Genomic DNA, 6,677 nt, shown 5'->3' on the forward strand with positions numbered 1-6,677 from the left:
TGGGAGGAGTGCTTCAGCCCAGAAGCTTGAGGCTGTAGTGAATTATGACCATGCCTGTAAATAGCCATTACATCTCTTTAAAAAAATCATAAATAAAAAGCTTTCACCTTTCAACTGAGGGTTGAAGAAGCTTGGAGAATCATGGACAAGCGGAAGGGAATCTTGAGCCAAACAAAGGAGTTGTTTAATAGTAAGCATTGCAGAAAGGTTGCAGAGAAGCAGAGCACCCATCCACTGACGGGGGCTGCCTGCAGGGAACAGGGGGCCCCGAGAGCTGTACCTTCAGTTTGTTTAACTAGAGAAGTGGTCAGCAACAGTTGTCTTTCAGTGTAGAGACTGGAGTTGGACTTTGTAGGCCCTGCCTGTGTCCGTGTGGGCCACGGCGATCGTACGCACTTCTCTCGATCCTAAAGACTGAGTTAGCCCGAGGCAGCGCCGTCATCCAGAACCCAGGCCATCGGCCTGTGCTCCCCGCTCAGGTGAGGTTCAGATTCCAGGAGGCTGTGAGCACGTGCTGTGTGCATGTGTGTGGACTGTGTTGTGTGTTATGCTGTTGTGTGTGTGTTGTGTGTCCTGTCATCATTGTATCGTACGCATATTGTGTTGTCTGTGTCGTGTCTTGTGTGTTGTGTATATATGGCACGATGTTGCATTGTTTTGTTGTATTTGTGTGGTAGTGTGCTGTTATATGCTGTTTTTTGAATGTGTGGTATGTGAATTGTGTATTGTGTGTATGTTGTGTGTATATTGTCTGTTGTGCACGTGTGTGGTGTGCTCTGTGTTGTCTGTGTGAATGTGTGTGATGTGTATTTTGTTGTATTTTGTTGTGTGTATTGTGCATTATGCATGCATGGTGTATATATATCATTTGTGTTGTGTCGTGTCTGTAAGAATACGTGTGTTGTGTGTTGTGTGCATATTGTGTGTTGTCCATGCATGTGGTGTGTGTGTGATGGTTCTCATGAGAGACTGGGAACTGAGACCAGCCTCTGCTGTGTCTGATCCAAGTGAGGTTCAGACGCCAGTCCCTGTCCCTGCTGCGGGAAAGCCTGTGGACACTGGCATGGGGCTGCAGCGTCGCCCGGCCTGGCCTGTGGACACTGGCATGGGGCTGTGGCATCACCCGGCCTGGTCTGTGGTGCCCTCGTGGTTATGGAAATGGAAGGAGCCAGGCCTGGACAGGGGTGCCATCCACTGCACGCTCCGTGAACTGCAGAGCCCAGGTGTGCATGCTGGGTGCAGATGAGGCCTCCACCGTGGGCCTAGAAGTCCTTCCTGCCCACAAGCCTGGGCTCACAGGCAGAAGACATGGATGCAGCTGTGGTCGTGGGTGTGGACTTGGAGGTGGGCTGGATGTGAAGCCAGAAGCTGGCCTGATTTGGGCCTCATCTGGTATCAGTTCTTTCTTTCTGTATTACGCTTCACTGACACCCAAGTCTTCAGTCAAACCTTGTTAAAAGGCACCATGTTGCCTCTCACAAACACAATGTTGAATAAAAGCAGCCAGACACAGGAGAACCCACCGAACGCTTCCACTTACATCAAGCTCGGAATCCGACAAAACACATCCGCAGGGCGAGGCGTCAGGAGCACAGTGACCCCTGGCAGGGCAAGGGCAGAACCAGCAGGGGCATGAGAAGGTGCCTGGGGCTCTGACGTTGCTGTCTCTTCTGGGTGCTGGTTACACGGGTGTGTTCAGCTTGGAAATCCATCAAGGCAGTGAAATGCGATTTGTGCACATTTCTGTCTGCACCCATGCTACCGTGAATAAAAGAAGAAACTGCATGGCCTCATTGTACTGTGGAGAATGAAGGAGGCCCCAAAAGGCCAAGCGGAGCCCTGGGGGAAGTCACTGGGGATACACAGGCCCAACAGATGCATGACCTCAAAAAGGCGGGGGTAGCCAGGCACAGTGGCTCATGCCTATAATCCCAGCACTGTGGAGGCCGAGGCAGGAAGATCATATGAGCCCAGGAGTCGAGACCAGCCTGGGCAACGTGGCAAAGTCCCATCTCTACAAATATTTAAAAATTAGCCAGGTATGGTGGTGCATGTCTGTAGTCTCTGCTACTAGGGAGGCTGAGGTGGGAGGATCACTTGAGCCTGGGAGGTTGGGGCTACACTGAGCTGTGTTTGTGCCACTGCATTCCAGCCTGGGCAACAGAGCAAGACCCTGTCAAAAAATAAATAAATAAATAAATAAGGCAGGGGAGTGGAGGGCCTTGTTCTTGGACAAATGAGTGGCAAATGCTAGAAGATACTGAATAGCCGGGTATGTGGGGAAGGAATCTGGAGTTGGAGAGGGGAGAGGCACCTCTGACAGTTAGGCTGGTGAAGCTTCATGTCTTAAATGATTTGAGGGTTTGAGTAGAGGAGAAAGTGTAACACTGTTGTCGTCCATACCTAGTGGACAAGGCGGGGAGGTTGCCGCATTCTGATAGAAGGTGAGGACGGAGAGTGGACGTGGAGGTTAACGACCGTCCTGTGAGACGGGCCAGTGCTGTCCTAAGTGCTTTCCAGGGATGACCTCACTTTATCCTCAGTTCTGCCTTTGAGGTAAGGACTACAGCGAGTCCTGCTTTGCAGAGGGGGAAATGGAGGCAGAGAAGTTACTTGACTTGCTCCAGGTCCTGTTGGGCGGAAGCGGGACTTGAACCTGGGTAGTCTGACTCCAGAGCCATGCTCCACCCCACTGGGCCTCCCTGTTTCCCAGACTTGAGGTCCTGCAAAACGGAAACATAGGCCATCTGGAGAGGTGTTTCTCTTTAGAGCCTGACATGTACACAAATACACAAAAGTGACTTTATCCTTAGTATTTCTTTTCCTTTTTTTTTTTTTTTTTTTGCTCTGTCACCTAGGCTGGAGTGCAGTGGCCAGATCTCAGCTCACTAAAAGCTCTGCCTTCCGGGTTTACGCCATTGTCCTGCCTCAGCCTCCCGAGTAGCTGGGACTACAGGCGCCTGGCACTATGCCCGGCTAGTTTTTTGTATTTTTAGTAGAGACGGGGTTTCACCATGTTAGCCAGGATGGTCTTGATCTCCTGACCTCGTGATCCGCCCGTCTCGGCCTCCCAAAGTGCTGGGATTACAGGCTTGAGCCACCGCGCCCGGCCTATCCTTAGTATTTCTTGCAGGGCACGTTGGCTCACAACAAATTCTCTGGAAAAAAAAAAAAAATCTGACAATGCCTTAATTTCTCCTTCATTTGAACAGCTGTTGCCGACAGCATTCTTGGCTGACAGCCTCTGTGAGCTCTTTGATCCCTCATCCCCCTGCTCTGGCCTCCAGGGTTTCTGATGAGAACTCAGCAGTTCCTACTGCGGAGGGGATGAGTCTTTCTCTAGCTGCATCGTCTTTTTCAACAGTTTAACTGAGATGTGCCTGGGTGTGCCTCTCTCCAAATTAGGGAGTTTTTGCCCATTATTTCTTTCCACGTTTTTACTGGTGCTTCTCTCCCTCCTCCCCTTCTGGAACTCTCACTGCACGCAGGTCAGGTCCATTTTTCTCTATTCTTTTTGTTCCTCAGACTGGATAATCTCGACGGACCCATCTCCAAGTTTGCTGATTTTTTCTTCCGTCAGCTCAGATCCATGGGTGAGCTCCTCGAGTGAATTTCACATTACACTTACTTTAAACCCCAGGTTTCTGGTTACTGTTTTTGTAATTTCTCTATATTGATCTTCTCCGTTTTGGTGAGACATCATTCTCACACTTTCCTGTAATGGCTGACATGATTCCCTTATTCCTGCGAACACGTTAAAAGTTGATTCAGGGTCTTGTCTTGGTCCACATGACGTCCAGCACCACAACTTCCTTTGGGGCAGTTTATCTACCTTTTTCCTGTGTGTGGCCCTTACTCTGCTGTTTCTTTGCATGCCTCATCCTTTTTTCATCGAATCTGGACATTTAAGACAATATAGTCCAGTCTGGCCAACACGGTGAAACCCCGTCTCTACTAAAAATATAAAAAATTAGCCGGGCGTGGTGGCGGCGCCTGTAGTCCCAGCTACTCGGGAGGCTGAGGCAGAATGGCGAGAACCCGGGAGGTGGAGGTTGTGGTGAACCAAGATGGTGCCACTCACTCCAGCCCAGGTGACAGAGCGAGACTCATCTAAAAAACTAAAAAATAAATAAAGATAATATAATGTGGCAACTCTGTAACAAGATCCCTCTTCCTCTCCTGGCTCTGTTGTTGGTGATGGTTGTCACTGTTATTTCTTTGTGTTTAGTAATATTCTTGGAGTCTCTGGAAGCTGTGCTGTCACAGGCTGCCTCTGAAGCCTCTGCTGGGTTAGCTCACGTGCCAGCTAAGGATTGGAAGGATTTCTTTGAATACTTCAAACCAGTTGGTCTCCCAACTGGTTGCCAAGGGGCCCTGTGTATGTGCTGGGTGCCTTCAACCTTCCAGCAGGCACCTCACAACTCTCTCTTAGCCTTCACTTCCTGCTTGCTCAGAGCCTCCACGCCAGCCAGAAATGAGAACTCTTGGAGGTCTTTCCTGGGGATGTGCACAGCCTGGCACGTGCATGTGTCTAGCACTCCAGCAATGCCAGAGTTTTACAAAGCCCTCCGTGGACAGTCTCATCCCCTAGGTTTTCCTTTCGAGGTGTTGGGTTGGCCTCTTGTTTGTCGCAACGGCTATCACTGCCTCAGGCAGCTGCCACGCTAAACAACTGCCACCGGTTCTTCTGGGTCAACAAACCTGGAGAGAGAGTTTTCCTGGGAGCCTGAGAGTTCAAATAGTAACAATTCCCTGGGGATGGAACTTTTGGAGGGCAGTAAGTTCTTTCTTTCCCCTCGGGAGGCAGCGTGGTTGCTGGTCATCTCCGCTATTGTGCTTCTAAGGCTGCTGCTGTATGATTTTTTCCATGTTTTCCAACAGCTATTGGCATTACCATATACAACACAGAGATTTGTACATCCAAATATTTTCCAGATTTTTTTTTTTTTTGTAATGGAGTCTCACTCTGTTGCCCAGGCTGGAGTGCGGTGGCGCGATCTTGTCACTACAATCTCTGCCTCCCCTGGTTCAAGTGATTTTCCTGCCTCAGCCTTCCAAGTAGCTGGGATTACAGGTGCGCACCATCATGCCCAGCTAATTTTTTGTATTTTTAGTAAAGACGGGGTTTCACCATGATGGCCAAGCTGGTTTCGAACTCCTGACCTTAAGTGATCCACCCGCCTTGGCCTCCCAAAGTACTAGGATTACAGGCATGAGCCACCACGCCCAGCCTCCAGATTTTTTTTTTTTAAGAGACAGGGTCTTACTCTGTCGCCCAGGCTGAAGTGCAGTGACACAATATAGCTCACTGAAGCCTCAACGTCCTCGGCTCAAGAGATCCTCCCATCTCAGCTCCCAAGTAGCTGGAACTGTAAGTGTGCACCCACCATGCCCAGCTAGTTTATTTTTATAGAGATGAGGTCTCACTCTGTTGCCCAGGCTGGTTTCAAACTCCTGGGCTCCACTGATCCTCCTGCTTCAGCCTCCCGAAGCGCTGGGCGTACAGGTGTGAGCCGCCGTGCCCAGCCTCCCGAAGCGCTGGGCGTACAGGTGTGAGCCGCCGTGCCCGGCCTTCTTTGCAGAGTATTATTACTGGGATTTCCAGGTAGACAATCTTGTATCTGAAAATGACTCTTTGTAAAAATCTAGAGACAATCTTTTTTCCTTTTATATTGTGTTGCCCAGGAGGTTGAGAATAACAGTCAACAAAGGCAGACTTCCTGGGTGTTTCCAACTTTCATGTCTCCGTTGTTTCTCAGAGGAGGATGCCCTTGGCTTTTTCTCTCAATAGTATCCATCAGGCTCAGCAGTATCTACTCTTTAGTCATCACTAAAAACTGTTAGTAGGCATGCATCTTTTTTTTGAACGGAAACTTGTTAAAAGAGATGAATTACATATTGGTCTGCCAAACGCATTTATTTCTTGAGACAAGGCCTTGCTGTCTCGTCCCGCCTGGAGTGTGGCAATGCAATCATGGCTCACTGCATCGACTTCCTGGCTCCAGTGATCCTTCTGCTCAGCCTCCCGAGTAGCTGGGACCATAGGCATGCACCACCACGCCTGGCTAATTGTATTTTTGGTAGGGACAGTGTTTTGCCATGTTGCTCAGGCTGCTCTTGAACTCCTGACCTCAAGTGATCCACCTACCTTGGCCTCCCAAAGTGCTGGGATTACAGTTGTGAGTCGACTGCCAAACTTTATACATTTATTCAACAGACATTTGGTTTACCATGTGCCCAGAACAATGATGGGCGACCAGGTAAAGATTTAAAGAAAACTCACATAATCTCTGCCCTTGAAAGTTTACAGTCCATGTAGGAAGTTTTAAATACAACTAAATTGTAATTATCTTAAATTTGGTGATTCAAAGTAACACAGGCCCGGGTGGTGGCGTAGGCCTGTAATCCCAATACTTTGGGAGGCTGAGGTGGGGGGTCCCTTCATCCCCCTACTGCACTCCAGCTGGGGCAACAGAGCAAGAACCTGTCTCTAAATAAATAAATAAATAAATAAAAACAGAAAAAAAGAAACACACATGATGCTAAGAAAACTCACAGGACACTGATATCAACTTTCAACTGAGAAGTGAAGGGGAGTGGATGTGAGCTGGGCCAGTCATGGTAAGAGCCTGTGTGGAGGTGCTGGGGAGGGGAGAGGAGCAAGTGTGGAGGTGTGG

Source organism: Colobus angolensis, unplaced genomic scaffold (genome assembly GCF_000951035.1).
Source record: "Colobus angolensis palliatus isolate OR3802 unplaced genomic scaffold, Cang.pa_1.0 Scaffold2, whole genome shotgun sequence".
Taxonomy (NCBI): domain Eukaryota; kingdom Metazoa; phylum Chordata; class Mammalia; order Primates; family Cercopithecidae; genus Colobus; species Colobus angolensis.